The sequence below is a fragment of the Empidonax traillii genome, unplaced genomic scaffold (assembly GCF_003031625.1).
Source record: "Empidonax traillii isolate 1590-97213 ecotype Southwest subspecies unplaced genomic scaffold, ASM303162v1 scaffold425:size1421777, whole genome shotgun sequence".
In the NCBI taxonomy this organism is placed as follows: Eukaryota; Metazoa; Chordata; class Aves; order Passeriformes; family Tyrannidae; genus Empidonax; species Empidonax traillii.
The window spans coordinates 783837-811562 of NW_020955618.1; the positions used below are offsets into that span (position 1 = coordinate 783837).

The 27726-nt window shown below is 38.0% G+C and overlaps 1 long non-coding RNA gene across 1 annotated transcript in view; it reads left to right on the top strand.

The window, feature by feature from the left end:
* LOC114062635 overlaps window positions 1-10685 on the top strand; it is a 30216-nt gene extending 19531 nt beyond the window's left edge. The window contains exon 2 of the long non-coding RNA XR_003572424.1: window positions 9625-10685. This is a non-coding gene — a long non-coding RNA (uncharacterized LOC114062635). The remainder of the gene's footprint in view (window positions 1-9624) is intronic.
* Window positions 10686-27726: the final 17041 nt, after the last annotated feature.

Genomic DNA, 27726 nt, shown 5'->3' on the forward strand with positions numbered 1-27726 from the left:
CTAAGCCTTATAATGGAGATAATCCCTATCACAAAGAGCTTTTTTATTTTCCAAAGAACTAGACTCAAAAAGTGTAGTACAAAAAACTGCAGTGGGAAATTGCATCGGTTGCTTTACAACATTTTGTATTACAATTATTAAAACTCTCTGCTGAGCTCTTCTCACCACCATCAAAGTGGTTCACATTTCAGTAGCCAGGCCACTTGTTGCAGAGGTCATGTAATTGGATCTGTCCTAGATTAAAAAGGAAAATTGAGAGTCAGGAAAAATATTTTTTTTAGTGTTTCCCAATGGAAAAACATGAAAAACTCGCACGGAAAATCCTAATCACTTCAGGAGTATAAAGAAAGCAATGTACAAAAGCTACCCGTAAGAATGTTCATGTGTCTTTTTAGGGTATTTAGTCTCTTCACTCTGACATACCTTTCAAATTTCATTGATACTATTCTTTTTTAGAAGTTAAATGACTAATTTTCCATCTGTAAATAATTCTGGTAAAGGTCAGATCCAAGAGTGGAGACCTAAAGTGGCGAAGCTTAGTCACCTCATCCCCTGGGGCTGTGAGTGTGCATCTGAGAGAGTGAGAAGGACTTTATTCATAGCCAGCCTGACAGCAGGCTTTAAAAAAAATTCCGCAGTCAGCAGACTTTAGTACGTTTTTAAAAAGACATTTACTGTGAATATTACTGGAGTTGGCACAGTTCCCTTTTCTCTCTACCACTTTTCTCTTACTGAAACAGCAAAGAAATGGGACAGTTGTGGTTATTAGGTAATTCAGGAGAACCCTGCTCCATGATACTCATGTTTTTACTCACAGACAGAATCCTAAGAATAGAACATAAGAAGTCATGTGAATTTACTGGGGCTTCCTGAGGGAAAATAATTGAGGAATAGAAATGATGCAGCATGTGAGTCACCTTTCTATTGGGCCACACATGTGACTATGTCCTGTGCCCTAGGGCAACGGGACACCAGAAAAAATATTTGTTACTAGGTAATATGTCCACCTTCCTAAAAAGATCAGTGAAATAAAAAAGTGTAGGACAAACCTTCTAATTAGTATATGTAAAAGTGGTAAAGGAGCGGAATTATATAAACAAAGAAGGCAATTAAAACCAGGAATATTCTCAGCAAGTATCTCTGAAATTAACAGACATGTAATGAAGTCAACAGGCCATCTCTGCTGATTTTCTCCGATGTCACTTTCTGAGGCAATGTGAAGCAAAGTGAGCATGGAATCTAAAAGTCCCCTTTTTATAAACCCCTTTCTAATGCACGTTGCAGATTGAGCTTGTAATGTTTTTTTTTCTACAGTCACTTTGCTATGCAGAGCTCATGACTTTACAAAATGCTGAGAGAGACAGACAGCACTCCTGTGTGACCCATATTTTAAAATGAAAGACTCCTAAATTAAAAGTAAGAACACAAGCCTGGCAACACACAGATTTTTTTTTCTGACCAAGAGGAGTATTGAAGGTAGCAGTACGTCAACAAAAGCCTGGGAAAGTAGCCTGATTTTCCTGCTATTAAATATAGCAAGAATGGAAGTGCAAAGGCATTACTTTCTCCAGAGAATGGAGGAATATGATAGTGATAGGCAGAAGTGATGCAGGAGTGGCAAAAAGAAAGTGCAGAGGAAAGAAGAGCAGCTCCTAAGCTCCCAGACTAAAAGACAGGATCAGAGGCAGTGTCTGTTACAGCCCCTCCCTCACAGAATGAGAGTGGCTCAAAATGTAACTCCAGCGATGAAGAAAAGCCTAACTTCAGAATTGAGATGCACAGCTGATCACTCCAAGGCAATTAAAATGAATTGGCTGAATTTGTTTATTTGAAAGCAGCATGAGTGAAAGCTCTCCTTTTTAGGAATTCAGGTAGCTTGCCTCTGCCTGGGAAAGGTGAGAGAGTTGATTTGACTGATAGAATATATTATAGATTACTGTTTCAAGAGTACTGATATGCGGGAGCAGCCTGCATAACTGGAGCTGCACTGGTTATTTTTTCCTAAGCTGCCTGCTGTCTGAATATGACATGAGAAAGACATCAAGTTATCTGAGTGTCAATAAGCCAGTCTACATATTTAGGGGTAGTGAGCAAAACATGTTTTGAAGTGTTAGCTCCCTGTACCCTTATAAAGCCCAAACTTTTCCCACATAACTAAAGTTTAAACTTTAAAAAATAAAAAATTTTCTTTGCTTCTTAACTGTCGCTTAATGTGACTGTTAAAAGCAAAGTAATTTGAAAAGGCGCAGAAAACTTTTTTGTTTTTTTTTGAGGAACTGATAAATTTAAGACTCGACTCTGCAACAGCACAGGAAAAAAAAGCAAAGTAATCTTCTCTATTTTGAATGACCATGATTTAATTGTCTGCTACTGATCCCTTATTAATTAAAAAAATATTGTGGGCTCTTTGAAGCCTGCATTGCTTCCTGTCTGAAAACATGCTTGTCAATCTTGTCCCCTCACTGCATTATCATACAGCCCATGTCTGGATTTTAAGAATGCAATGAGAAGTCCTTGTGTTTTTTCTCTCCTGTATTTATCCCAGGACTGAAAGGGCAGCCAGGAGTTGAGAAGCAATAGTGTTTCCCAGCTTGCATGTGACTTCTCCAGCAGCACAGAAGATCTGAAGGCTTCCCCAGTGCCTGTTTTTAGTATCAAATTCAAGTTTTGTCTATGTAGCTTCATCTGTAATCATTTCACTCACTCAACAGGCAAAAAATCTCTCTGCAGTTCCTGATGAGACCCAATTAAAAACAAAATTTAAATGCACAGTTCTATTTCCTTGCATGGCCTTTGAGTCAGGCTACTGCAAATGGTCATGGTCCCTGGGAAAAATGACAGACTGAGGAAAGTGACAGGACAAAACAGCCACATCTGTCTACTGTTGGTAGGAAGAAGGCTCGCAGCCCATTCATTGCTGATGGTCCAAACAGTGCACCACAATTTCTCTCAGAGGAAGACAGGAGCAGCATAAACAAGCCTGACTTTCCCTGCACTGCTCCCTGAGTCAGAATACCCTCTCCTCTGGGAGGAGCTCTGACATGGCTATATGCCAACAAAGCCATTTGACTCATACAGTAGTTTTGGTACCTCAGTACTTGTATAATGATAGTAGGGTCTTTTTTTTATTTATTTATTTTAACGCCCTTAATATTCTTTTGGGTTTTCACAAAATCTCTGCTATCAATGTCATTTTTCATGAAAATATGGATAAGCAAGATATATATCTGTGCAGACAGTTTTTATTTTAATTCCCTTGCTACTGGTAAATTTGATTAGGAGAAAAAAATGCTGAACAAATATTTTAAAAATCTTCCAGCTGATTAAATCACACTTTCCTCCGTCTTCTTGGGATATATAGTCGACTTGGGCATCATTTTAAATCTTCTACTTTAGATTATGATCTTTCAAATTACATTAAGCTTGCTTTGATGTTCTATGTGAGTACAGGACAAAAGCCTATGAATTAAATGATTGCTTGCATTGCAGCATCATAACAAAATAGCTTCAGACTCCAACCAAAAGCTACCAAATGGATCTTTCCCAGAAATGCTCATGTTTCTTCATTGAATCATGTCACTAGTTCTCCTAGAAAAAAAAAAAAAAAGTGCTCAAGGCCTCAAACTAAATTTTTTTTACCAGGACTTGGAATGGTGTCGGAGTTCTGCTTTTTTTATCAGTTTCTGTCATTGTTTTAAGTGATTGTTTTGAGATATGTTGGAAGGCTTTGGTTTCAGAAGTTGGAGTTTTACTGTGTTTTTATAAGTATGCTTATTGTGCTATTCTGGAGTCCTGTAGGAACAAACTGCAGGTATGTAAACCATTAATGTTCCAACTTTACCCATTAAAAATTTTTCCATTGCGAAGGTTTCCTTGGTCTGGTGGAAGATAGCTGCTGTGTGAAGTCATGATACTCATTGGGCCAGATAGATTTGAGAACAAAATGAAATTAAGAGGGTTTACTAAGTTGTTGCCCATCTGCTGAGCTGTAGTAATTTTCCATTCTTGGCCTGTTCCAGTTGCGAGATAATATGGTTTAGCATGAACCTCTTTCAATTAACTTTAAATTGAAAGGCTTCTATTAAGTTGCATCACTTTACACCTGGGAGGGCTAACAGTATGTCCACAGCCATCTACCGGTGATTATAGTAGCTCAGCCAACAAACAACAGGCGGGTAAGCTCCTCAAACGTGGACATGTACTACAGACCTCAGGTACCCTGGGTCACTGTCATAAAAGATCTTGAAGACACTGCTTCTTTTATGAAGGAGCCATAGAATCCTATTTGGAGCCAAGGATAGGGCCGAGGCTCAAGGGTGAAGTGTTGTCAGCAGTTGCTGCTTCTGAGCTTCCAGGGAGCAGCTTTCTGAACCAGCTGTAGGATTACTGATACTTAGATTACTTAGTCCCTGACCATTTTTATAGCAGTTCTGGAGATCATCAGAATCTGGTTAAATTAATCTGAGATGAGGAGTGCAACTGTCTGGTCAGCTTTGTGAGCAAATCTAAGCTTTACACACCCCCTTACGGAGACTCCCAGGGAATCCATGTTGTTTGTGGCTGTTCTGATCAGCTGTTCTTTAGAGGTAGTAAAAATGTTACGGTTCAGCTCTCTGGTTTTCTCCTCATTACGATAAATTTATGTGTAAACTCTCATACCTGTGGACCATTGCTCACAAGTTGATGAAATTGGATGAATATAATCTGTAAATGACAACTGTAAAATATTTTACCTCTTCCCCCCCCCCCCCCGCCCCCCGGCCTTTAAATACATTTCTCTGTCATTTTGAAAGGCTCTAGTTATTGATCCGTATCTTGACTGGAGGAATTTGCTGTGAATAAGCTGAAAAACAGAACAAAACTGAAGAAGGAATATAAGAAAATTAGAGGAGAAAAGAAATGGAGACACTTTAGGGAATCAGGATGCTGAAAAGAAGAATTTTAAGAGAAAAGCAAATAACACGTCTTTACAAGCTGCCAAATATGAATTTAATACAACAAAAAAATTCTTGTTAGTAGCAAACAAATATGTATTTTAGTTTGGGTTTTTTTCCTGTTGACTACCACAGTATGCTTTGAATATGACTGCAGTTCTGCCTAACGTGAAGTATACAGTGATAAAATCTCTTGGAAGTGATTCAAACCCTTGAGAATACAATTGACAATGCTACAGTTTGGCACCTTAAAGTAACAGAAATCCAAAGAATCCGAACCTTTGTGAAACCAGCTTATAGTTCCTATAATATTGTCCAGAGAAAGAGATTTCTTATCACGTATCAAAGCTGCTCTAAGATGTTCTGTATGCAAACATAGGCTTGTGTTTCAGCTGGTGTAAATACACTCAGCCTTGTGAATGGTGATGGTCTCTGCAGTACCTGGAGACAGAGAGCCCACAGAAATGCCTTAACAAGTGCCATCCAGGGGAGGCAGTGAGGCATAGAAAGGCTGGTGTACATTTTGCTGTGTGGTGTGCTGCAGTTTGCTGGCTGCTTGCTTGATAACTGGCATGGAATTCAATCCAAAATTGACAAGATTCATGTCTTCTGCAATGCTTGGACAGCAGGGTCCTGTCCATTCCTTTCCCCTGCCAAGCAGCTTGGCACAGAGAGCAGAGTGCAGATGGAGCAGCACAGCTCACCTGGGTGCTCCAGACACTTATATCTGCAGTCTTACTGAACTCTATTTGTCTTTTTGCTGGTATTTTCCCAAAGTAAAAGCTGGAATTTAAAGCACTGCAGCCTTTGCTTAAGTCTCCTTGACAGTATAAAACAAAAGAAGCTAAAATATCACTTGGAAAGTGACAATTGAATTTTATAAGAATGTGATATATGTAGTTACATAGTAATAGCTTTAATTTATCACAACACTGTCTAAGAACACAATTTATGTACCAGAAACTAGTCTAAGCAGTTTGACACATCATACCTTTATAAATATTTTTTATATTCTGTGGACCTACTTTTTCTTATTTCTTCCAGATCTGGCCCTGTATGTGGCCATAAAACTACAGGTTAGTACCAAACAGAGTAGCAAAGTTAGAGACAGAAAGAAGTTGGCACTGGATAACTTAACGAATTGGCACTGGGATTTGGAGCCTTTCCGTCTGTCTAAACCTTGCTGATGGGAGCTGCACAGACAGCTAATGGGGATAAACGATTTGTGCTCTTCATGAAGAAGTAGAAAAACTACAGAATACTGGAATATATGGTGTTTTCTGAAGAAGAACTGGAAGCAGGAAAAAAGGACAGATTTATGGAAATAAAGACAGAGGTGTTTTAAAAGGAGATCATCAATGCCAATACGGGGAAATCATTGGTGTTTCTGTTAGATTTTTTTCACATCTTCAGTGAAAACAGATTATTTAAAATAAAAATTTTTATATAAATATCCATTTCCTCTTGCAATTATTCTTAGCTCTGGGTGTGTTAGTGGTTAAATAGGAATAGTTTTAACAGACAATTAGAAGATGAGAGTTTCCAGAGTGATCTGTCCAAAATGTTTAGTAAGCCATAAGGTCATATCAATAGCTTTGTTTTAACAGGGAATACAGGCTACCACACTTTCCAAGCTTCAAGGCAACCTCAGTTTGTATCTGCTGTAAGCTCAGATTCAGGGCAATCGTTTGTAATTTCTTTTAATTTGTCATTTTTCTGATTGTTTTACTTGTTGATTATTTGAATTTTAGGCTTTATACATTCGCACTATACCCATGTTAGGTAAAGAATTTAGAAGATGTAATTCTGAATATTGTGACTTATTTTAGTGTTTTGGAGCTGTACACCTTCCAGAGGTTAAAGCAGAAAAAAAATGACATTGCTTTGCAAAATATATTGATCATAAATATGTCATAACATCTCTGGCTCTGAGGACATTGCTGCTTATAGTCAAAACCACAGTTTGCTTTTAGCCTTATCCAAACAGGCTATTAAGCTGGCAGGTGAATTGGTCATTGCCCTTCTTCAACTTTTTTTTCTCAAATTCTCAGTGCAGTATATTAACAACATTAACATGTTAAAGCAATGTTGATTTCAATCTAAACCAGTAAAAGTCTCAGGGAAAAATTGCCATCTTGGTATCTTCTCAATTAAGCTGACCTGAAGGTTCCCGAAAGTTTGGGGAGACTGGAAATGAAAATTGTCCAGCCTGAGGAAAAAAAAAAAAAAAGTAAGCATTTACTGTACAGGCACTGCTCCTAGAGCCTAAAATCAGCTCTACTCTCCCTGTACTAGTTTCTAAGCGAAATAAAAAGCATGCAGTAAAACACAAATGTGCCCTGAAATTTTAACCGCAATGTGCACTGACCTTTAAACAACATGCACACCATGGAAGAACCTACCTACCAACAGGCAATTATAAACGGCCTGGGATCCATGGGGGAATTCCGCTGTGATTTCCTGACTGCCCCTGTCCTCTCTTGCAAGCAGCCATATTTTGCAGCATGACCCTGACAGGGAACACTGTAGGGAGGTGCAGAGGGGCTGAGTCGCTCTGCTGCTGCTGTGTCACAAATAAGAAATCTGCAGCTCAGTTGCTGCCTCTGCCCAGTGCTTTGTCACTGCACTTAGTAAGGAGAATTTTCTTTTGCTCTCAATAAGTTGTTCACTGAAGCTCTGACTCTTCCGTGATTTTGTTGACACTGATGTGACTAATCCTCCTGAGGCTGGTTATACCCCTGACCTGGGAGAAGAAAAGGTACCAGCACACCTATGCCAGTAGGTTTTGTGTGTGGAAGAGAAGGGCAACAGGGCAGCACTGTAACCCCTTGCGAACAAATGGAATGATAGCAGGGGTCAGAGCTTCCTTAGAAGGTGGTGTGGGCACGCTCTGCTCTGAGGACCTTTCTGCCCATGTCCGATGGGAGTAAAGTGATGCATCTTCCCAGACAGTCCCCATCCTAGTCCCAGTTCTCGGCACCCTACTGGCAATGTCTGAGCATAAGGGTTATGCCTGCTGGAGCGCATGAGCCTTCCTGCACTCAGACAGAGGTGAGATCTGAGCACACATCTCATCCAGGTGACTTGTTTTAACCTTTATTTGTTTCACAATACTCTGGGTGAGGGGGTGCTGGGGGCAGACCTGGCAACACCTTATTTTCATTTTATCCTGCGACAAGTATGATCTTGCAGTGTGTGCCTCACGTCACCTTTCTTTTCCACAGATTAAAAGTAAGTTTATCAGTTATACACAAAATGGAACAATTTCAGAATAATTTTAGTATCTTCCTCTATAAGGTTGTGTCCTGCAATTATTTTTTTAAATTATTTTTCTTGTTCGTTGCAGATCTGCGGTTATACGTTGTGTTTGCATTAGTTTATTTTTATTCCTGTTATTTCTTTCCCTGTAAGACTGGAGATATGAAAGTATATTCCCTTTAATGTCATTGTCTCATATCCCTGGTAGTCACACCCACATTTTATCCATTTAAACTTGTTACCTGTGCCACCAAAAAAAGAAGGGAAGAGACTTAACAAGGACAGCTGTAATTTTCCTAACAGAGTAGGAATCAGCCAGTTGAAAGCCCTTTCTCAGTAGAGACTGTCGAGACACCAGAATACTCCTCAGGTGAAAGCAGCAATCGCATCCCTTGCTAGCACTACGGCGCGTCAGCACAGTGGAAGATGGCGAGCTGTAGGCTGCCAGCCTCCTCTATTTATAGCATCAAGAGCTTTGGAGTGTGAGGCAAGCTGTTTTTAACACAGTGGCATTTTCTCCTGTTTAATTGTGGAGTAACATAATTTTTAGAAAGTCATTGCTTCTCCATTAAAAATTATGCATCTTTACCTAGTTAAATAGGAGGTGCTTGTGAGTTAAAAAAAAAAAAAAAAATTTCTCCAAGACTTTAATTGTTTTAAAGGCCATTATGTTGTCTGGCAAATGTAGAAAGGAAAATCAATAAACAGCATCTAAAAGAAAGAGCAAAAATGCAGTGAGACCCATCAGTTCGGCTCCTGCTCTCTTTCCCTTTTTGGTCGCATCCACTGTACTGCCAAGCAGACTGAGGAGATCCCATGCCCAGGAAAATGTACAGAAACCTGCTCTGACTGAAACAGTGCTTGCAAGACCTGATAAGCAAATTAGTAGATTGATTTGTTATAGCAGATTGACTTATAGTTCACAAGGACTTCTTCTCCCTCAGACAGAAGTATGGTAGGGCCTTGTCTTTCTGAAATAGAATTTAAATAATTCCCACTGAGTCACACAGTTTTACAGAGATGCCTGTTATGCAGAACATGCAAGGGTGTTCATAAATTATTAGGTAACAAGGTTCAGTGGAGGACTTCTCATGTTTTGACAGTGTCACCTTTTCTGGTAGACCTCAGGGGCTCCCACGCACCTTCCAGAGGTAGTTTATCTTTGTGTCATGCAAAAAGGTGATTGGAAGACATTGCAAATGCAACAACCTTAACGTAACTTGAAAGGAGGCATTATTTGTGCACGTTTAAATGTATTTATTTTATTTCTTTCCAGATTTTATTTTAATTCTTGCTGCGCAATGGATTTCATAAACTAAAAAAAATAAATAAATAAAAGAAACTTCTGTACCTTTTGAGCAGCTGAGATGGTTGTATTTGTACATTTAGAATTGTTCATACAGGATTTCTTTTTTTTCCCCTTCTTGCCCAGAGAAAGTAGAGTAAAAGCAACAGACAGGGTGAAAACAGGTGAGAGACCATGGTTTGACCTTAAGGGTAGAGAAAATATCCTCACTGATGCATGAGTGGCGTGAAAGGAGGAAGAAATGACTCTCAGATACATGAAGATGGATGAGTTTGCTGCTGGTTTAATATTTCCTGTGCATCCCTAGCGCAGGTCCAGGTCCTACTTCCATGAATCAGATCAACTTCAAGGACAGCTGGAAAAACTGATGCTGACTTTCAGAAAGGTTTGGGAGTCAGTGAGAACAAGACTAGGGCATGTGGGACTGGCAGAAGGAGCCAGAGGCCATGTGGGCTGCCAAACAGTTGGAAGTACCAGAATTCACTGTCTGTTTGCAGGAGCAGCATCAGCTACAGGCTTCCCTTGTGACCTTGACCTTAGACTACATCTCAGCTGTGACACTCAGGAAGGCTCCAAGATTTTTAGCTTGTGTGCTGGACGTGTTCAGACCTCATATCCATATTTGGGTTAGTCCTTGGTGTGCACCAACCTCCTTCCATTCGAACTCTGTGGAAAAACCTGTACTCCTCCCAGGTCCCATTTGCAGTGACTGGAGGACAGGTCTTGCCATGTTGAGGACACACAGGTCACTTTGGTGGCAGCCTAAATCTGCGTTTTTGCTTTGGTTCTTCATATGCAAAATAGAAATAATAGTTTTCTACTTTGAATAGGCCATTGCCTTTCCTCTATAATAAGACAGTAAATACAACCACTTTATAATCACAAAGTTAATCTTAATAATTTTATGTAAATACATACATAGTAAGGGGTTGTGAAGTCCCTCTGTATTGAAGCCAAGATATGGACAGTTACCTTATCAAAACCCCAGGTATTTATTACAGTCTATCTTCCTACAAAATCTCTTTCTGCCTCCTGCCTGCACCATGGAAGGGGTCCATGAAGTCACCACCTTAGGTACCTGTATCCACATGGCTACAAGCAGAAGTTTTGTCATGAAATGGGCTGTGAGATAGAAATTATGGACCAAATCATAGGGATTAATCAATGTTTTCAGCACTGGCAGTCTGGACTGAGAAAAATCTCTTTGAAGTCTCTAATAGTCTTTCCTCTGTAAAGACTTCATGGTTTTAACTCCTTACATTTTTTTAGAGAAATAACTTCCACTTCTGATACACTCTCTTGTCTATTAATGAAAATAGTCATGCATTTTTAGGCTTCTGAGGTGACTTGGCCTTAGGACCCTTAATTATAATGCAACTAAGGCCTTAATTAATTTGTAGGACTGTACAGAAGATGATGTTCCAAATAGCTTCTGAGAGTTGAGTCAGAAATCCTGTACTTAGCAAAACAGAAATATTGAATCAAGTCTAGGAGTAATATATTTGCATCCTTTCCAGAAACTGAAATGTTCTTAATGGAAACAAAGTGCTCTCAGACACTTTACAGGTTCGTGTGGCGATGTTGTGCTCAAATTTCACAATTACCACTTGTGTTAAGCTATTGCATTAAGAAAAAAAATTAAAATTCGTACTTGGGCAATAAGACAGACCTTTTCTCTCAGAGCATTTTGCTAATGTTAAGTTTAAAAACATCTGCTATTGACTTCATCTGGAACATGATGGCATAGGCTATGACAAGTACTGCCTCCTTATTCCACAGAAGCATCTGAAGCTATCTGAGGTTTTACCAATAGAGGGCTCTATTGGTTTGATTTAAGTCACAAAGAAGGGGGAGCTAGAAATTTTTTTTTTTTTTTTGAGTGGTAGGTTAGGTTGCTATAGTAAATCCTATAACCTACACAAAAGTGGAGTCAGCCGAAGTGAGTTGAAAGGAATGCCTAAAGGGACATCGTTTAAGTGTTACTCTATCTGTTTTGTTGTTGGTTTGTTTTGGTATTTTGGAATGCTGATGCTGGCTGACTTGCTTATCTGCTTTCGGAGAGGCACAGTCCAGATCACTGTGAGGTATTTTAGGAATAGGAAGATATTAGCAGCGAGATAATTTAAAATTACCTGCAATATTTAAAACGAACCAAAAGTTAAATTATGTGTCTGTATCTGCTTTACCAAATATTTTTTAGACATATTTGCTCTTATGATGTATATTTTTAAGCATAACGCACAAAAATACACGCACTTATTAGTGAAAAAATGAAAATCCATGTCAATATACATGAAAGTTACTTAAGGAAATATATTTGCTTTCTTAGATAGCTAGGATTTTTATTATATCCCACTTCAGACTGAACATATTACTGGTTCAGCTGTAGGAGGCTGTGAAGTAAACTGAAAAATAACCTAGCATCTTTTTGGGGTGTTTAACTGCTACCCAGTACCTGACCTCTCCCACTACACAAGGTCTTGATGCCCTGACTCACCTCTTCACTGTCACAATAGGCCTTCACATTCTAGTTTTTAATTACTGTTATCCACTTCTCAAGGACTGAAAAGATTCTAGTCTCACGGCATATTCATGCTTTCACAGGTTAATAGGCTGCAGTGTATATGTTCTATAATGCACAGCAGATGAAATTCACAGTTATTTTAATGTGGACAGCACTGAAAAAAAAATGAGAACAGTACTAACAAACATGCTTGTAGATGCATGATGGCAAGCATACACATCTGCATATAAATATTATATATGCATATCTTCCTAATGGAAGACTCTGATTATTAGGTGCGCTTGCCTAAACACGAACTCTCAGCTAACCAAGCAAAAAACCCTCTCTACATAAATGTGTGTTTACATACATACATGCATAAGAAAAATATATATCCAGTGCATAATTTCAATCTGTATGAATAGAGTGCATTAAAGTTTATTTTATTGTGCAAGCATGGTTTAAATTCCATTTTTATGCAATGATGCAGTGACAAGCTTCCTATAAAATAAAAATGGGTCACAAATGAAAATTCTTTAGCTTGTTGTTCTTACATTTTTTCCTAGTAATGAATACAGACTTCAACTTGCAAAAATATAAAATGATCCTGCTCTCAGTATAAAGGTCCCTCAAAAAATCAATTCCAATTTCATCTTTGTTTTAGAAAAAAATAAAAGAACAAGAAGATCAGGACTATAAATAATGACTACCTGTGGTTTTCATAAATAAATATCTCCAAAGCAGTGGAAATGCATGGATATTTTATTTTCTCTTTCCTCATAAATTTGTTGTGTTGCAGGAATTTGTATAATTAGATGGCTAGATATGGTGTGGATTCAGATTCAGCCATTTTCTCCAAATAAAAGGTATGTTTCCCTCTTGATGTTACTTTTTGTTCTTTGGAATGCATTAACACTTTAACAATGGAAAATGTGCAGTAATGTATGGTCTACCTATGATTTTTTAAAAAAATCTCATAAATATGAATCTATAGGTAAAAGAAAACTGTATAAGCTCATGCCCATGTCATAAATCATCTCTCCTTTGTTTAAAAAACAAAAAAAAAAAAACATCTGAGGGAGGAGGAGGGAGTGAGGATTTTCTCACTGGAACCATTTCATCATGTCTAGGGAGGCCTAAGAAATACAACCATTGACACTTACCTAGATATTTTTACTACGTCGTGTCCCATTCGCTGTTCCTCAATAGGAAGGATGTTTTCCTTCTCTTTAATTTTCAGGAAAGGAGAATCTTTTACTGTTTTCTGTCCTTGTAAGAGAGAAATGATTGTCTGTCATCCTAACCAGGTTACAACTTTAACTCATGATCCCCCCCAACTCAAGGAAATAGGTAGATAACATGACATTGTGTGCAATGTGAACTGATTTGGGATACTTTCAGTTTAGTCTCTGTGGTCTGGGGAAATGGATACATCTCGATTCTTTCAATAACTCCATATGTCTTTTTGTTCTGGGGTCCAAGCTGTGTTTGCCTAGAGGAAGACAAATATGCTAACCAACCTTGTATATACACCAATGAAGAAAGTAGAAACTATATTACTGCATTAATTGCATCTCGTAAAGGTAGTATTATATGGAAAAAAGAAAAAAAGCTTAGAAACCAATATCTTAGCTGTTGGGGCTTAAGTATCTGGCTTCTAATAATACCACACAGGAAATAATGGTGTGCTACAGTGTTTTATCCTTCTCTTTCTCCAGGGCAGATTGCTACAGCCAGCACTTCATTCCTGAAAAAATATCAATGTGAAATGGATTGCTAGATTTAAATGTACTACCCAGTGCTGCTGACTAATATAATGTAATTCTGTCCCTCCCTCACCCCTCTGTAATCAACAAAGCATGCACAACAGTGGAGTGTTTCACAGTAATTTTGGTGATGTTTTGTTTTACTTGATTGGAAAGTATTTCTGAGGAGGATAAATAAGCTCGCCACCAAGCTCTCCCCTCTATTTGCCTTGCTGATGTTGCAGAGAGTAGTTCACTACAAGATGTCAAACAAGGAATACAGTAGGTTGGGATGCTTCAAAGGGAACAAAATTTGCGGCTCACTGGCTTCGGCTCCCATCTGTATTATTAGCACCGTATAGATTTAATAATTAGGTGATTGAAGACATTTTGATGATGGAGTGGTTTCTATGATCTGCAAAAGAAAGCATCTGTTTTCCTCATGTACCAATTAATTATTTATACAGCAGAAAATACAGTAGACTACCTTGAGGATGAGCAGTTTGGGTGTTTCTGTAAAAAGAGCAAGGCATGGCCTGAAAATTATGTCATTCCGACCTTCAAAGTCTCTAAAACAATTATTTTTCAGACATGCAATAAACAAACAGCACTCTCTTCTGTCTTCACTTCCACCTCACTGTTTGTCCTCCTGTCCTCACCAAGAGCCTGTCAACTTAAACATCACCTTTCTTTTATTTTCCATTTCCTGTCTATGTGTTTTATTAGCACCTTTTTCTATTTTACAGTCCACACTGATTCAGCGTCAGCTTCATCCCTTGTAAGCTCTACTGCTCAGCCTAGGCAGACTTATGCATTGTGGGAAATATGCAAAAGCACTCAAGCCTTTTTTTTTCCCGTGATTGTCAGGCGTGGATTCATTTTGGGAAATATATATTTCCAGAGGCTAGGACTTACTAAAGTTTGCAAATCAAAGAAAAGCGGATCCTTGGATCTCACAAAATGTGTTGCTTTGTATTATGACAATGGTGTTCACATGCCTGACATCCTCATAGTAATATTAAGCCCTTTTTTTTTTCTAGCATTATGTACTTTATACATTTGTATAAATGTCACAGCTTGTAATCACTTCCTTTGTCATCGACGATTAATCTAAAAAAATCGAATAATTCACTGCCCCTTGCCATTTACATATCGCCTGCTACCATCTGTTCTTCTCAGCAGCAGTAAATGATGGGTAATTAACTCAGTGCCTTTGTCTTTCCCTTGCTGAATGTCTGACACATATAGATTTTCCTCTGTGTGTGTGTGTGGGTCTCTGTGCGCGTGTGGCTGTGTGTGTGCACTCGCGTGTATGTGCGTAGGAAAAGGAGAGGGGGATAGGAACAACAGAAAGGAAAAAAAAAAAAAAGATGCTGTAAGCCTGACCTGAGGAAAAAAAAGTCAGTACAAAAACATTTGCAAAGGAGAAAGCAGAACAGAAATGTTGGGGCTGCGAAGCGACTTCATCACGTGGCCTTTTACTCGCTTAATGTCAAAAGAAAGTGGGACTTGGCTGCAGACAACAGCAGCCCTGCGCATGCAAGTACCCTTTTATAAAGCTGTAAGGTCAAGGTCAAGATGCAGCAGCCAGAAAAAGCTTCATATGCTCCTCTTGTCAGCCCGGGTGCAAAAGGGGAAGATGAAAATGAGGCCAAATGGAGGGAATACACAATGCCATTTGGCTCCTGGACTAGAAGCCAGAAGGTTCACAACGTGTCATATTGAAACTATGATATAGTGGTTCTGCATATTGCATCCTCAGACAAGTGAGCAGGAGGCAATATGCAGTGCATAATTAAAAAAAGGAAAGCCATATTCAAAGAGCTTTTTGCCCTTCCTGCTAAACACTACAAGCCACTCTGCCACAGACTGTGGAAGGGCAGGAAAAGAAAGCATTCCCTTGGCATCACAGGAAATACGATAGCGCAAGCAGCATCTCCCAGCATGTCTCTGATATTGTTTATAAGAAAAGGAAGAAATAAAATCCTGAAAATGTTTCAAAATACTTTTTAGTGAAGGTTTTTAAGATGAAGAATACGTAATCATGTGTCTGATTATTCACATGAATTTACTATAATTTATTTATCCTTAGGTAGTATCTAGAAACCTCCTTTAGGATTGAGGGCCACATTGTGCTAGGCATTGTAAAAGCGTGCAATATGACACAGTATCACCACTCACAACATCCTCAGGGGTTGGCCAATGCTGAGTGTGATGTGCAGTGACTTTCATTGAAAGAAAAGAAAATGAAAAGAAAAGAAAACAAGAAAAAAAAAAGAAAAAAACCCCAAGAAATTAGTTCAATTTTAATGGGATCCTTTTAATCTCAGGGGAGTTACATTGCCTAAGTAGAGCTTCATTCTCGGTCATTCTACTTGCATTATCTCTATGCCACATGTTACCACATATGAAGCTTTGGGTTTTTAAACATGGGAGAAATAACAACTGGAGATAACTTCGCTATGATTCAAGACTTGCTCTTCCAGTTGCTCTACCCAAAAGCACTCTCTTCCAGGGTTTTTTATAAGCCTTTCCAATCAAGGCCATGTTATGGGTAACATCTCTTGCCGATTTTACACAAGCTTTTTTTAATGGTTGTACATCTCTCCAACCTTCCTTCTATTTCACATGCCCACATAACCTTTCTCAAATCTGACTCTGGTGTTACTGCATACTCCTCAAATGAAGTTCCCTGCATGACCTTCAGAAATGACTCGCTTTGGTTCAGATACCTTAGATCATGCAATAATTTTAGTTATATTTAACCTAAATGAAAGATGTTTTTTTTTTTATCCATCAGCTTCAAAACTGTTGTGAAGTAGTATTTGTGGAAAGTCCAAGTAACACCTACTCTCTAGTCCAGCTAGACTTTCTTTTGCGAAAGTTTCCTTGACCTAATAAAAATATCCCCTTACGTCTGTCACTAGACTGATCACTTCCAGTTTCTCTGAGGGAAGCACTGATGATGAAGTTAATGCCTTTGGTTAGATTTTCTTTCAGGCTGGGAGGAGAGAAGGTTCCCTATTGCAATAAATTACTGATAATTTCTATTATTTTTTCTCTTGGGTTTTCTCTAGCTAAGCTAACGATGTTCAGGTTAGAAGGCTGAGTGTAGTCAATATGGAACAAAAAGGAATTGGCGAGTTCCCTCAAAGGGTCTAGAGGAATGGATATAAGGGCAACAAAAGTAGAAGAAGTAACTAATGAGCTTTTACCTCCTTAGTTTAGGTATGAAAGTTATAATTTAAGATGATTAGATTCATCCTACTGGTATCAATGGGATGAGACGTTGTCTTGTACATAGTGCATGGTAAGCATGACTTGAACTCAAGAATAAGTTTCCAAATACCTGAGAGTTGATATTAATAACCAGTATTCCTATTTGATATTGCCATAGTGCCTAGAAGCCTTGGTTGATGACCAGGAAACCAGTGAGAGAAACAGCAAAAAATCTGATCTTGCCATGAAATCCTTAACAGCTACTAGGTAGCATGGGCCATAGGCTGTCAAAAAGGGGTGTGGGTGAAAGGGACATGGGAACAGAGGATCATGAAGACAGTAGTGGCACACTAGGCAATTATATCAGTCAGCACAGCACATCTCCCAGCTACATTTTATTTCAGTGTGGCAACAAAAGAGTGCTTCAAGGAGGGAAATCTATGAGGATTTTCTGTTTGCGTGAAGCACATTCCAAGTGCGTTAAAAAGAGGGAGAATCAGGGAAGAGAGAAAGCATGGAAACCTTTCAAAAATTTATTAATTTGGTGCTGAGGACCATCACCATGTGTTGATTGGAAGAAACAGTGTATGCACTTTTACTGAATGAAAAATGACAGGATGGCCAGGGCACAGGCTGTGAAAGACTTGAAAGGGAATTGAAGAAAGTCATGAATGATGCCGTAGAGAAAGGGAAACTGGTGCAGGGATAAGGGGAAAAAAAAAGAAAGAAAAGAAAGAAGGACACAGACTCTCTGTTACTGAAGACGAGATTGAGTAGCACAAATGAACAAAGTGGGAGATGAAGTTGGCTGGCTGCAAAGTTAAAATTTGAGTGGTGTCCATTAGGAAGTGTAATAACCTGTAGCATGTAGTGGAAAGATATTTAGCTGGACTTAGAGACATGAGAAAATGTGATACAGGCAATAATCTTGTATCATCTGGCAGATGGACTGGATGGCTGAGATCTTTTCCACCTCTTAATATCTCTGCTACTGGTACAATCTCTACTTTAAGGCAGTGCATTTGTACTGTCAAAATGTGTAAGTATACACCGACTTGTCAAAAGACAGTGTATCATAAAGAAACACATTAGAAAGCTTGCATATGAGAGGAATTTCCAACATATTTGTGTGTTTATACACTCATATATGTATAATTGAATCCATCTGTTCTGCGAGAAGTAGATGTTTCCATTGTGTTCAAGCAAGCTTCATTTGCAATATTAATGTGAAATTTGAGATAAATCTAAAATCCAATTTTTTGTGTGTGCTAGGTTTTTAAAAGACAATGACTGTAAAAAATCATACCTGAAAAAACCATATTTGCTGGTATGATTGCTTACAACTGCATACTTATCAGGCCTAAATCTCAGTTTCAAAGGCTTGATCAGGTGAAAATATAAAGTGTGTTTATATTTTAAAATAAATGATATATAGAACTAATGAAGACAGCACTTCTTCTTCCATCTGTACTGCAGATCCTTTATCTGTGGTGCAGATTTCTAATGCATAGCTTGTGTTCCACTAGTAACAGAAATCTGCCTTTTAGCTCATAGATGAAAATTCTGACTGAAGTCTTGTGATTTATTCAGACTTTAGGAGACCTTACTTCCTGAGGGTGTACAACCACCACTGATGTAAATACACTGTGTACAGATGGAAAAATGAATGGACGGCTGAGCACAGAGATTTGGGCTCATACACGTTTTTGATATTGCCTTAGATATAGGAAGAGTGTGACTTCACTGAGCTATGTCTGATTTTTGTTGAGTACTAAGATAGAAACTTTTTTACTTGCATCACTCACACTGTACAGTGTCACCACACTGGGAACTGCCTCTATAATGGCTTTCTAAATGTGGTATATTCATAGTGATGTAACATTTAATAAATTGCTATTCAAATATGTTTCTGAACATACATATTTTTGATGGAAGATGGGGAAAATATATTGCATTAGAGCAGGTAATTGTTCAAGCTTCCCAAGTTGGGAAATGCATTACAGTAAGAGAGCAGTTGTTCCCTCTGAGAGAACAATGCACTACACTATGCAGTGGGTCACAGAGGAGGATTTTGATGACCTGGAACTTTTAATTGAAAGAAAGCATTGATGATCAAGACCAATGGTCTTTAGGAAGACTGACTAATGTAAGCATCCCCTAGGTTCATTGTACATCAGTAGGTAACATACTCTTAGAGTGCACAGGTTGGGCTGTTATGGTTTTCTCAAGAATTTTACTCCTCCAGTCAAAAAAATTTCTTGGTTAACAGACTTGTAAGGGGATTTTCACAGGGTACTGAGCCTGTATTCTGTTTATTACAGAGAGATGTTTTCAGGCTACTTGGTTTTCATGAATATTTTTTAAGATGCCTCACTAAAAAGCAATTGAAAGGTACACCCAGTAAAAAAGATAACACAAATCAAGTATAAATAGTGAATGAGAAGAATACTGATGTCTTGCCACCATTTGATAAAACCAGAGCATTTTAATTGTTATGTTCACTGTACCATTCACTCTTGTGGTGCTCCTTGATATTTCAAGCACAGGTATTTGAACCTCCAATATTTAACAGACCTGGCCTACTGTTTTGTATTGATCCACCTCACTCCAAGTCAGTGATGATGTTCTTTACTCCCTCCCTGTAAAATGAAAAGAAATCAAATCAAAGTGTCCTAAACTTGTTGATTCAAAGCCATTTCATCTATCAGTATAGAGAAATTCTATCAGTATAGAAAAATAGGTTAACAGTCTTTTTCACAGTCTTTCTTCTGCAAACTGAATTGAAATGACCTGGCTTAAAGTAACCTGGATCTGAGTCATAAAAGCAATATGCTTCCACAGTGGAAAATCCAGAATTTATCACTCATGTATATTTCATCTGCGCTTGGCTTTATTATTCTTAACAGCTAAAGTATAAGAACTCATGGCACTGCTAGGATCTCTGAGAACTGTTTGGTGAGTAAATTTGTGGCAAGGCAAATTCAGGACTTAGGAACTGAATTTTTGGTACCCTCTAATTTAGAAAGAATGTGGCTTCTGAAGGAAAGAAATGTTATCCTTTTTCTTTCCTCTATTTCCATATGCTGCATAGTTTAAGCTTTATCTTTATACCCTCTCCTTTGATAGGAAAAAAAAGCATTTTCTTAGTCTGAAGGAGAGTCTTCTGAAACTCTGAAGTCCTTTAGATCTTCCAAACTTATGGGGAGATATTGAGATATCATGATGCAGCCTGTCCCATGAGAGGTTGTTTACCTGATCTTTTCTGCTTGGCCAGGACAGTAAAGTCATAAATAGTCTCAATCCTTTTCTAGTTCAGGATTTTCAACTGTATACTTATTTCACTTAATAATCCTACTGTTCTATTTGAGATACTGCTTAAACACTAATTTTAGTAGGGGCAAAAAGGAATTGTAGCATTCCACTACCAGCTATTTTTGACAAACCTGTAGGTTACCATAATTCTCAAGGTTAAACATCTTGAAACAGTTGAGTAGGAATATTACCCAAAAATAATTTAATTTGAATTACAAACTATCTCAACACAATGAGAAGTCTGACAAAAACACTAGTCCTTGTAAGAGAGAGGAAGCTAAGACACAAGAACTAAGCTTTGCCTAAGATTGCTTATTTCTACCTATTGTTACAGGAATATTTAAAGAATATTTTTGAATTGTGCATGTAGTGTATTCAATATGCAATTCGGAGTAAGTCTGGAATTAGAGTAGCGTACTAGCAATTGACAAAGCTCTTCTAAGTCAAAATAAGCTGAAGGAAAAAAATCAGAGCACACTGTAGTAAAAGTTGGACCCCAGTCAGTGCCAGACTGCCAACTGTTAATAAATTATGTCTTTGGTCTGTCATATTTGAGATGTTGAACTAGAATGTCAGTAAGAGTGTTCATATGCTGCTATTTGATGACAAAGACTCATTATTAAAGACAGGTTGTCTATTAAAAAGTTTCTTCTCTTCCTGTCTTACTTCATGCTTAACCAAATGGACGTAAGTCTTTCAACACAGTTGTCCTGGACCATTGACATGAATAAGCCAGGTTCTCTGTAAACTTGTGGTGGCCAAGAAGTGTGGGAAGTAACCAGAAGAAGTGGTGAGACTTATTTCAGCACATATTGAAAGAATATTTTGGCTTTTATAATCCACATGTATCTGCATTATTAAGCTCTTTGGTATTCTCGTGAGAATTCAAAGATACATCTACTGGTTTAATCAGAGAGCAGCAAATATATAGAGGAAAATCACAAAATAATTTTTCTATTTGTTGATGCAGAGAAAATCTTTTCCTCTACAATCTTTTTAAAGAAATTTTTGCCATGCTGACGGTGTGGCCAAAGAGAGGACAGAGATTTTTATCAGTATAGTTTTCAGCACCATAAAGCAATTGGAAAATAGTCAAGAATGAAATCAATGTCTTTCCATATAGTTACCATGAGAAAGGACCGTGGGAAAACATTAGTCAGAAGAGACTGAGCCATAACGTTGACCTGAAAGTTGAATAGAAATCAAACTAAAAGTTTTAAAAGTTTCCAGATGTCATTATGGTTAGTGTCACTGAACATGTGGAGCTCTTCTTAACGTTGCTTCTGTTTCAAGTATGAATTTGCAAGGTCTCAGTTTTCTGCTTCTCCATATAGAATTATGCTTGCATATATGCTCTGAGGAAAATTAGGATATTCATGTGTGTATGTTTTAAGTTGTTCTCTGTCTAGAGTCTTGTATCAAGTCTCCCGGAAGATGAAGCTGGCATCTGTTGAGTACTGATATCTCTTATCCTGCACAACAAAGTTTTCTCCTTTCCCTCTGTGCCTTTCAGCAGCAGTTTGGACCACCAGCACTCAGTTTTAGGCACAACTCTCTTCCTGACAACTCTGTGCTGTGTAACATGACCTGCTAATGGCTATTCATCACTCTTAGTGGATGAAACCTCCAATTGTCATGCCTTGTGCTTGTAGACAGCAGAAAAAAAAAAAATCAACCAGTCTGTCTGCAAGAACCAAAGTTAGATGATAAAGAAAAAAAAGAGGAGCGTTTTATTAGCAAAAATTTACTAGGAAAAATATTGTAATATACTTTCGTAAAGCAATAAGACAAGAATCACAACATCTGCAATAATAATTGACCTAAGAAGAAAATGCTTTGGAATTAAAGGTGTGGTTTGAAAGTCTCAGTAGGTGCACCTCATGATTCAGAAAACCATTCTACAGGAAAATGAAAATTAGTAAATATTCCTATAATACCATAGGACTAGTGGATTGCCTTATCTCTAAGTCAAAGTGGGGAAGAGTGTTATATTCACCAACTTGCAGGAGCTGATACCTTGCAGCATAATCTGGTATAATATGCTTCTTCCAACACTGGCTAAATACAAGGCACTGACTACCCTCTGTGTTTCTGTATCCTGATCCATTTTACTTGAATAAGTTGATCAGCTCTTATTTCCCAGCTTGAGATGATCTTGACAATAGGGTTTTATTTATTGGTAAATAACGTTCTTTGAAAAGGTGGCTTAGGGTAAAATTGCTTTTAAGAGTATGAGGAGGGACTGATATTTATGGAACCTAACCACTCTTGATGATTCTCTGGCTTTCATGGAGATAGAAAGTGGGTGTCTGGGCCTTGCTTTCATGTTTGGAATGAACATTCTTTGAAAGAGATACTGACTTTCAAATGAGTTTTGTCTTTCATAGTTTTCAGCATTTTTCTTTGAGAATAGGTTACCTCATGTGTTAGACTTGCACCTGAAATACCAATTAAACCATGCACACGTGTCAAACCATAGCTTTTTGCTTGTCCTTAAATATGGGAGGACTTTTAGCTTTGGATAAGGCATTTTTAAAATTTTCCTATAATAGAATAAAAACTAATCCATGTCTTTAGGGTAAGTACAGTCAAATAAATAAACTCTATCAATATTCAGTATGCCTTTAGACTTGCTTTAAAGGAATTAGGTTTTCTGTATCCCTTGCAATTCATAGTTGATATTATCCATAAACCTACGGTGTTATATCACAAAATATACCTTGGGTTTCTTATAATTCTGACATAGTGTCCACTTTTTAGTCTTCCCACAATACTTGAATCTTAAAAGTGATGAAAAAGAAGCACATCCTTGTGTGACAATGTCTGATGTAAAGTACAGCATATTTTGTGCTGCAGCCATGTCCTTAAAAATTTATCATATACTGTCCCACCAGGAGATGCCTGATTACTGGGACAATAGCTTCATTTTTAAGCATCCCCTTTGGCAGCCAAGGAAAGGACAGCCAACTAACTGACAGCAGCACAGCATTTAAGTCATGGCTCTGGTGCAGAATTGAATATAGAAGAGAAAGAATGACTAGCTATTGAACTGCAGTGGAGAAATGATTTGTGCTGCCTGCTGTTATATAAAGTCTACTATGCACAATAAGAGCTGTTTAGTTCCCCTGAATTTAAGGTTTACAACTCTCCACAATGTTGGTGGAACATAATGTACTGGCAAGTTTATTCTTTCTTATAGCTTGGGCAATTATTTGGCATTGATTTTCTCAAAGTTTTGTCTTGCATATCAGCTTTTTGTTGGCAAACTTTGCAGAAGAGTTTGAGCGAGTCAGTAAGATGTGAGAATACAGATGAGATCAGTACTTGGCTCATGCTTTCCTTTTACGAGACAGAAATATTAAAAATGGAGTTTTCAACCCTCCTCTCTAGACACACACCCACAGATGGAGAGATGGACCTGTATTTGATTTATTTGATTTGATTTTGTTCCCTGATAAATCTCACACTTCTTAATATTTCCATCTACTCTGCTTATAATAATCAAAATACTCTGAATTCGCTCCACATGATGCAACTGCTTTCTCATTTGCATTTTTTAAGCAGTGACTCTACACTGATTCAAAGCCAGTTGACCAGTTACACTGAAGTGATATAACAGTATTGGTTATGCTGAATTAAAACAACAAAGCCTAATTATCCATGATTTAGCTGAGTACTTTATGAGCTATTTTCAATCATATAAAAAAAGGTAGAAAGTACCACAGTCCAGATTTGGTTGCAGTTTCCCGCCTCTTTGCACAAGTAATGTGCAAGGCTGTGATGAATCTATTGCTTTCACACTGTTTTATTTTGTGATGACTGTAATTGAAGTCATTTGCTGGTAATCCTGTTGTCTAACAAAAACAATTCAGGAAGTGCTATTTATGATATTATGCACATCAAGAACACGCTCTTGCTAAATTGGTCTAAAGTAGAAAATAAAGATCACTCCCTTAAATTCTAATAATGTTAGTCTTACTAGAAATCCTAATTCATAGGCAGGTAGGAAGAATACTTCCATGGCCTTTTATAATGTTTTAAGAAGTATTTCTAAGAAGTCAAAAATACTCTAAGTGTGCATTTTTGTTTTCTCTTAGATATGTATTGCCTTCTTTATAAGTTCATTTTTAAAACTAGGGTGTCTAAATTTAGACACATGACACATAAAGCTATGTTTAATGTAATATTTAAAGTTGGCAGACGTACAGACACCTGAATTTTAGACACGACATTTGAGAATTCTTCTATCTATAGATGCACAATAACTCCTGAGGATATTAAGGGAGTTGTACCTGGGCTTATCAAGAGAACTGCACTGTCCTTCTTTATTGTGGTCCAATCTTGACTTCTCAGGTGAATTCAGAAAGCCTAGGTTCAACATCCTTTTTGTAATGAGCCTAGTGGGAAAAGTAATACGATTTGAACTCACAGGGGGCATTCCTGACGGTGTTCAAACCTCTTATAGTGTCTTTAATAAGACCTTTCTTTTAAGTCAATCGGAAAACTGAATAGATCAAATGAAATGTGGGTTTTATAGTTCAGTATATGTGTGTGTGTTACACCAAACAGAGGCCCAGGGAGAAGAAGAGAGGAGCACCTGCTCTCCTGCGGAGGGAATTTCAAACACTTACTCATGAATATAGTCCATTCCTGTAACGACACTTACCTCAGTGCATACCAATTGCTTATACGAATATGACTGCAGAGATGACCCAGTTTCTTATTTTAACGTAATTGTCATTGGACATTTGGGGCTGTGTCATACTAAAGGTCCTTTCAGCTGGGTCAGCCTCTGAGCTGACAGGGGGTATATGTGAATGCCTTGTAGAAAGACCTATTTGCAAGTCACCTCTTTGCAAACTCCCAGTAGGATGGCCAGGTGAGATGGTACCGGTAGCTCACAAAACAACTTTGCAGTAAGAGGTCATATGAAGTGCTTGCTGCTTTCTAATTGCCTGAGTTTGGTCTTGACCTCCATGTGAATCACCTTGTACAGCTATGTCTGCCTCCTTCTGTGCTTCTGGCATGACCTTAGAAGCTTTGTTATTGTGTGGTCTTGCAGTCATATAGAGTTAATCCACTGAGAAACTGGAGACAACAAAAATGATCAGGATGAGACATCTTGACCCATTAGAAACTGGGCTCAGAACCAGTTATAAGATGACTTTGTTCAAGTTAATGAATTAGGACCAAACCTCAAAGCTCAAATGACTTGACCTCCCTCTGCAGCTTATGCCAGAGTCACATAGAAGAGGCTTGTGACCTATTTACATGACATAGAAAGAGTAAAGAGTATAGCAAGTTCTCTCAGAATTCAAAAACAGAACCAGGAGATGGTGACAGGTAATTGAGCCTCTTTCACAAAGCATTTTCTCTTGTGGAAACTTTTGTGGATTTTTCCTTGCCTCTCCCTTTCTCTGTGTATAAGATGTTCCTCAGAGAGGTGGTGAAGAGAAGGTACATCCTTAGAGGGATGGGAAAAATTTTCAGAATTTTCAGAGCATAAAAAGTACTCAAATCCCATAGCTTCTCTGTAGAAAACAGTTGTGCAATTCTCTTGGTATATTTGGAAAGCCTTCCTGTCTACTTTTAGCAATAGACTCATAGCTTTCCAGTGTAGATTTTTTCTTTAACAAGCCTAATTTATAGTCATATCTTCGTGTTTCTGAAAAGACAAATTTCTGGTTAAAAAGTGTGGTTCAATGATCAGACTGAACATTCATTTATCATTATTAATTTAGATTAGGAGGGGAAAAAATTTCTAGCAGTCTTTCAAATAGCATACCTCAGGCAAGAAATGTAAATTACTTTAGGTTTTAGAAAGTTCGTGAAAGAAATTATGTAGTCATGCAGACAACTGAAAAACAAGAACTAATGTAAACAAAATAACAAGGGTGTCACTTATTTGGGTCCAAGATGACACTTCACTGACACTGGTGAATGACTAGCAAATTATTATTAGCAAAGCAGATTTGCTTTCATTTTCTTGTTATCCAGATATTTTGTATATTGTTTTGCATTGAAGATCTATAATATATAGAACCAGATTTGTTCTTATTCCCCTTTGTCTACTGAAAAGATATGCCTAAAAGTCAGTCCACAGGTAAGTACGGAACCAAGAGATTTATGCATTTTTTTCTCCCAGTGGTTTTCTTCATTCTGACCTTTTACTTGCTAGGAATTTGGCCTATTGTTGCTTCAGGGCATTGTAGATCTTCCAGACATCATAGGTCTGCTGATTTTTTTTTTTTTCTGGCACCATTCAAATTGCCAGAGATTCTTTTATTACCTCTCTGTGTAAAATCCCATTGAACTAAACCATATTTGTCTTTTATTATCTTGTCTTTTCCCTGCTCGTTATAGGGTAAATCCAAGTTTACAAGGAAACAACTATTCTCTTCACACTGGCAAGACATGACCTTGCTGTTTATAGCTGAACCAGTTTTGGTGAAGTCACTTCATATCAACACTGAGGGAGCTGCAGTTGCTTATGAAATCTAGCAAGTGTTTTAATTGGATGGATACCACCATTAACACAGAAACAGGATAATTTTCAAATTTTTGTGTTTGAGTTATTAAAGAAGGTAAATCAGGAAAAATCCCAATGATAATCATGAGATAATCCTCTCATTTATATGCCTCAACACCAATCCTTTACCTCTCTGATGGTGGTAGTGGATCAAGGGTTGGACTTCATGATCTCAGAGCTCCTCTCCAACCCATCCAATTCCATCTTAATTCCACAACCATCTTAAGAACTGCATAAAGGTCAGCTGCACAGTTTAAAGGTCATATTTACTGCTGACTTCCCTTTGAGACAATAAAAACAAACAATCAAAGAAAAAAATTTTCAGCAACTTATCTGCTGTTTAAATAGTAATAACTGTCTTCTATGCGACACATAAATATATGCACATTTGTGTATACTGTACCTGAGTACACCTCTATGTGCCAATTGCTTAGTGCTTTGGTCCTTTGCAGCTGGTGTGTAATGGGCAATGTCTCACGTTTCTATTAAATTCTAATCCTGGACTTCTGATGAGAAATCATCAGAGAAAGCACTAGAGAAAGAGCCATAGACTATATTTCATCCAACTCATGGACTTCTACTAGGTAGTAAATTCTTGTCGCAAACAACCACTTTTTTCTTGTTTAAATAAATTCCATAGTATGAGCACAGTGCGTTATTCAAATAGAGACTAAATGCCAACAGTCAGCATTGGTATTCTGCTACACCATTTTGCTGCAGGTGTTCTTCTGATGCATGATTGCACAAGCAAAACACATTCCTCGGGATTTACACTGGTCTGCTGCCTCAATTGCACAACACTGGTGCAGGCTTAGTCCCAGCTCAGGTGGCTCAGGTGCTGCTGGGGAAAGGAAGGAGTCTGGTGGCCACCTACCCTTGCTGGATTTGAGGTCTGCTCTGCCCTTCCTATGCATGATTTG